This window comes from Carlito syrichta, unplaced genomic scaffold, assembly GCF_000164805.1.
Source record: "Carlito syrichta isolate Samal-C Ts95f unplaced genomic scaffold, Tarsius_syrichta-2.0.1 Scaffold312117, whole genome shotgun sequence".
Lineage (NCBI taxonomy): Eukaryota > Metazoa > Chordata > Mammalia > Primates > Tarsiidae > Carlito > Carlito syrichta.
Genome location: NW_007256213.1, coordinates 2618 through 8731, shown reverse-complemented (window position 1 = coordinate 8731; position 6114 = coordinate 2618). Strand labels below are relative to the sequence as shown.

General features: G+C 39.8%; 1 long non-coding RNA gene across 1 annotated transcript; it reads right to left on the bottom strand.

Annotated features, from left to right (window-relative positions):
* Positions 1-365: 365 nt before the first annotated feature.
* Positions 366-3791, bottom strand: LOC103272078. The gene is made up of 2 exons (XR_505100.1): positions 3674-3791; positions 366-744 (listed from the first exon to the last, which is right to left on the bottom strand). It is a non-coding gene; the product is annotated as an uncharacterized LOC103272078 (long non-coding RNA).
* Between the last annotated feature and the right edge of the window lie 2323 nt (positions 3792-6114).

Here is a 6114-nt window from a genome sequence, read left to right as displayed (position 1 = left end):
GAAGTATGTATGAGATTTTAAAAATTATATACAATTTGAAAAACAAACTTTAAATTTTAAATAAAAAAGATTAGTGGCCAAATTAAAAAAAAATTTGAGCATCAGATTTAATATCTTATTTTTTTCAGGCTACTCAGAAATATATTCTGTGAATAATAAGAAGTATTTCATAAATATATATGTATAAATATAAATATATATCTACAGGATCTGTGATACTGGAGAAAACATTTTAAAGAAAAAAAATTGCACTTTTGGATGACTAGGATGTTGTCAAATTGACCCTTCAAGAGAAATAAAATGATCAATCCAGGTGCTTTTGGCACAAGGTTTTAGGTGAACGTTAACACAATCTTAAAAACACAATGCTTTTACATTTTATTCACTGGAATATGAAGAACCAAAAAGAATTTAGAATTCTGACCAAAAATCCCAGATAACTGCTTAATTAAATACAAAAAATATTGTTTTATAAAGACCTTGAACCTGCCTTGACATCTGGAACATGTAAAATTTTATCAGCAACAGTTTTGTCCAACCCTTTCGGCAGAAATCCCAGCTTACACACAAATGTCGTCGCCATCCCTTACACATGTATGACTTGAATCACACCCCAGTATATAAAGACAAAAAATAAATGTATAATAAAAAGATTGGATAGATCAGAAGAGGCTTTTTGGTCTTGAATTCTTCACCCACTAGCAATGAAGCAGCACTGTAGGCAGCCCAAAACACGCCAAACAGCTTTAAAAAAAAGACAAAAGGCAGCATATTAGCAAGTAAGTATATTTTTTGGATATTATAGAGTAAGTATAACATTTGCAAAATTTTTAAATCAGCCACCAAATGTAACAAATAGTAAAACTTTTTAAAAATGTTAAAAACTTATTAAGAATGATCATCATTCTGCTCCTTGACTTCTGTAAATGTGGTCTTTTCTTATCAAACCTCGTAATAATGAAAATAAGAACCTAATAAATGAGAATCACTTGAGGTGCCTATTAAAAAGAGATGTGGGAAATTCATTCTAGTTCTGCTTAATTTAAATTTCTGAGGAAAACAGTTAGTTATCAGTCTTTTTTTTCCTTTCTTTCCCTGAGTCAGGGTCTTACTCTGTCACCCAAGCTGGAGTGCAGTGGCACTATCATGGCTCACTGTAGCCTTGACCTCCTGAGTTCAGGTGATCCTTCAACTTCAGTTCTCAAGTAGCCGAAACTGCAGGTACACACCACCACACCCAGCTAACTTTTAAATTTTTTGTAGAGATGAGGTTTCATCATGTTGCCTAAGGTGAACTCAAATTCCTGGGCTCATGCAATCCTCCTGCCTTGGCCTCCCAAAGTGCTGCAATTACAGATATGAGCCTCTGTGCCCCTGGCCTACTTATAGTGTTCCCGGTGATTACAATCAGGCAGCCTTTGAAAAAACTATTATTGGGCCAAATTGCAAAGAGAAGACTAACTGAGCCCTGCAAAGGAGACAATTTTCCTTTTGTCTTCTAAAAAACAGGAAAACAGATTAAGTGAAAATTTTACACATGTTTAGTAGGTATCAAAGTGTTTTCCTAGGAATATGTGGAAGTACAGGGTTGAATAAAAAGGAGAAAAAGAGATCACATTTTGGTCAAGAGTTCAATTAAATAAAATATACAAGGCCAGGCACGGTGGCTCAAGCCTATTATCCCAGCACTTTGGGAGGCCGAGGCGAGAGGAGTGCCTGAGCCCGTGGATTCAATACCAGCCTGGGCAACATGGTGAGACCTCATCTCTACAATAAAATAAAAAAAAATAAGTCAGGCATGGTAGCATGTGCCTGTAGTTCCGGCTACTTGGAAGGCTGAGGCAGAAGGATGGCCCAGAGCCCAGCAGGTCGACACTGGGGTGGCCGTGAGCGCGACACTGTACTCTAGCCTGGGCAACGGAGAGAGACTCCAGTTCAAACACACACACACACACACACACACACACACACACTGTGGTTTTCTGATTATATACATATAGATTTCAAACCATTTCCACTGAAAACTACATAGTACTTACTGACGTAATCACAAAGGCATTTTACAGCATAAAATTAAGAAAGAACTTTAAGAGAAATGAGGGAAAACTCTAATAGAAACAAACAGCACAGAGAAGGGTTTCTCAGCCTTGCAATTTTCTGGCATTCTAGGCTGGCTGATTCATTGTTGTGGGGCTGTCCTGTTCACTGTAAGATGTTAGGCAGCACCCCTGCCCTCTACATATTAGTAACACTGCCCCCCCAAAAATGCCTTCAGATATTGTCGACATCCCGGCAAAATCGACCTCAGCTGAGAACCACTGGTACAGAAGTTTAAAAAAAATGTAGACTCAGCGTGGTGACTCAGCCTGTAATCCCAGGACTTTGGGAGGACGAAGTAAGAGGATTGCCTGAGCCCACAGGCTCGAGAACACCCTGGGCAACTTGTTGAGACCTTATCTCTACAATATATCAAAAAATTAGCCAGGACTGGTAGCGCACGCCAGTAGTTCTAGCTACTTGGAAGGCTGAGGTAGAAGGATTGCCTGAGCTCGGCATATTGAGGCTGTGGTGGCCGTGAGCCACTCCAGTCTAGACGACAGAGTGAGACTCCCACTCAAAAAAAAAATTATGATCGATAGAGTCAATGGCACACTGTTAGTTGAAAGAATGAGGAAGGCCAGGCTTGGTGGCTCAGCCTGTAATCCCAGTACTTTGGAAGGCCAAGGCAAGTGGACCCAGGGGGTGTTGAGTCCCTGGGTTCAAGACCAACCCAGGCAACTTGGCCAGACCTCATCTTGACAATAAATCAAAAATTAGCTGCGTGTGGTAGTGCACGCCTGTAGTTCTGGCTACTTGGAAGGTTGAGGCAGAAGAATCACCTGAGCCCAGAGGGTTGACGCTGGGGTCGCTGTGAGTGTGCCACTGCACTGCAGCCAGGGCAATGGAATGAGAATCCAACTCAAAAAAAAAAACCCCAAAAAACAAGTACTTTATGTAGAGGCTACATAACAGCAGTTCTAAAAGTGGTGGTTTTAAAATGTTCTGTTTTTCATAAAGAAAAAAATTACAATCACTATATAATATACCTACATATGCCAAATCAGCCATTTATTTTCCAAATTTTTTCAACATTAATGCCAAATTTTAAGTTATATTACTATTTACTATTGATACCTGATATTATCAGTGAATATTTAAAATATGTACATGTTAATTTAACATAAATATCATGAACAAGTCTTGATTTTTGCATTGTAGAAAATATAATTTATCAGAACCATGTCTATCATATTTGATAGAATCTAACTATCCAATTAGAATTAACAGTCATTAAATAAATGTCCAGTGGAATTTTAAATATCCCCATTTAAGTCAGATGAAGTCATAAATATAGAGAAGAAAAACTCAACATTAAAAATTTCTGAGTGTAACATCCTGAAACCTGATTTGTCTGCCCCCGCCAACGCCACAGACACACTTTATAATTTTCATTGTTAAAAAGGAAAACCATGAAATACAACTGGGAAAATCAGTTAGGAAGGTCACTATTCTGAAATACTGCCAACTATTTCATAAACAGTTTTAGATTACAGTATTTTTAGTTGGAGGACTAGTATATTTTTGCTGTTGCAAATCGTAAACTACTTTATATAATACAAACTATTTAACTTACTTTTATAAGTGTAGACACCACTTCAAAGGATCCAACCACCAAAAGTATAGGGGCTATTACAATGAGAGGAAGTAATGAATATCCTATGACTCCAAGAACTTGGCCATATGCAACCTGTAAATTTTGCAAATTGTAAATATCATAAAAATCAAGATACGCATTTTAATCACTATTGAACATCAGATATTCTTTGCTGCATTTACATGAATGTAGAGACCACACAGAAATCATGAAGTATCACACCCATTCTATTTGAAATCCTCTCACAGCCTCCCAAGTGGCTGGACAGTCTCACCAACCACCAAGCTTCAAAGATCTTCAATCTGCTGCTGGACCCAAATCCACATTTCCAGTATTCATCTTTCTTGAGCTTCAGACTCACATATCTAACTGACTTCAGTTATTGCTGCTACCAGACATTTTGCCTCCACTTATCTTAAATTGCAGAAGGATTATTTGAAAGGACAAAACCACTCTATTCGAATGAAAAATTCAAGGTCTAGAGAAGCTGGATGTGACAGATGCAGACCAGAGGGAAGGAAGGGCAGGCAGGAAAGACTGAGAGAAAAAGATTTTTTTTTGTTTTAGTTTTTTGGGGTTTTTTTTGAGTTGGAGTCTCACTCTGTCACCCAGGCTGGAGTGCAGTGGCACACTCACGGCCACCCCAGCAAGACCTGCTGGGCTCCAGCGATCCTTCCACCTCAGTCTTCCAAGAAGCCAGAACTACAGGTGTGCGCAATCAAGCCCGGCTAATTTTCTTTTTTTAATTGTAGAGATAAGGTCTCGCCAAGTTGCCGGGGCTGGTTTTGAACCCGTGGGTTCAGGCAATCCACTAGCCTCAGCCTCCCAAAGTGCTGGGATTACGGGCTGAGCCACTGAGTCCGGTCAAAAAAGATTTTTTAGTGACCACTATGTGCCGGCTGTGATAGGGCTTCAAACGCTGTGAAGAGCAAAAGAAGTGACAAGCCCATGAAGTGGTGAAGTAGGCATTACTGCTCCTATTAGGAAGAAAGTGACTCTAAGAGAGAAAAAGAAGAGCAAAGACGGTAGGTAACAAGTTCCAAGTAAGGTCCAGGTCTTTCAACTTCTATATCAACAGTCCTAACGTCAAACAAAATGTAGCGGGACCCACCTTCATGCAAATATAATGCTAGGTTTGGACTAGGATATAAGAAATAATATATAAACAAACACAACTTTATGTGTCTACCAGAATTACTTTAAACTTCTGTAGGCAAAGTGAAAAAACTTCAAAGCTACTACTCCAAATTTATTCCACAGTTTTAGGTTCAGATGTTGGATTGAGTATATGTATTTAATATCATTCCTCCCTGCTGAAACTCCACTAAAAAAAAACAAAGAAACTTTTTAAAAAATTATCATTTTCTAGAGATGAGACCTCACTATGTTGCCCAGGCTGGCCTCAAACTCCTGGGCTCAAGTGATCCTCCCACCTCAGTCTCCCACCTCTATGCTCAGCAAAACTCCTTTTTATAAGAGGCATAAACAGGACAACAGCAATGTCACTTTGGAAACTGGAAAGCAGATGAACCAGAGCTAAGTAACAGACTCAGCAGATCTTTCCACCAAGGAAAGGGCTCAGAGTGTCTGCACCTAGCATTCAATATTCATGGAGCAGCCTGACACAAGCCAGTGCCCAGATCCTAATTTCTCTGCCATCCCCTCTCACCAGAGAATAAACTACTAGATTCCCTAGGCTTATAGAAATTCCTAAGGTCGTGTTTAATAGAGCAGTGGTTCTCAAAGTGTGGCCTATGGACCCTGGGGATCCCAGAGACTCTTCCAGATGATCAAAAGGTCATAAGGTTAAAACATTATTTTCCTTTTTCACAGGGTTGATATTGGTACTGACAGAGCATAAGCAATGGTGGGCAAAACTGCTGCCACCTTAGCACTATTCAAGGCGCCACAAACTGTACCAGAAGTTACTACTGTGCTCTATGAACACACACCCACAGAAAAAAGGGAAAAAAGCCAGTTTTCCTTAAGAATTTCTTAAATAGGCCAGACACGCTGGCTCAAGCCTGTAATCCCAGTACTTTGGGAGGTCGACGCTAGAGGACTGCCTGAGCCCGTGGGTTGGAGGCCAGCCCCAGCAACTTGACAAGACCTCGTCTCTACAATAAATAAAAAATTAGCTAGATGTGGTAGTGGGCGCCTGTAGTTCCAGCTACTTGGAAGGCTGAGGTGGAAGGATTGCTGGAGCTCAGCAGATCAATGCTGGGGTAGCCATGAGTGTGCCACTATACTCCAGCCTGGGCAACAGGGTGAGACTCCAACACACACACACAAAAATTCATAAATAAGGCAGTAAAAACAATTTTACTAACTATCAATCTTTGTGTATGTATCTTTTTAATATTCTTTTTTTTTTTTTGAGTTGGAGTCTCACTCTGTCGCCCAAACTGGAGTGCAGTGGC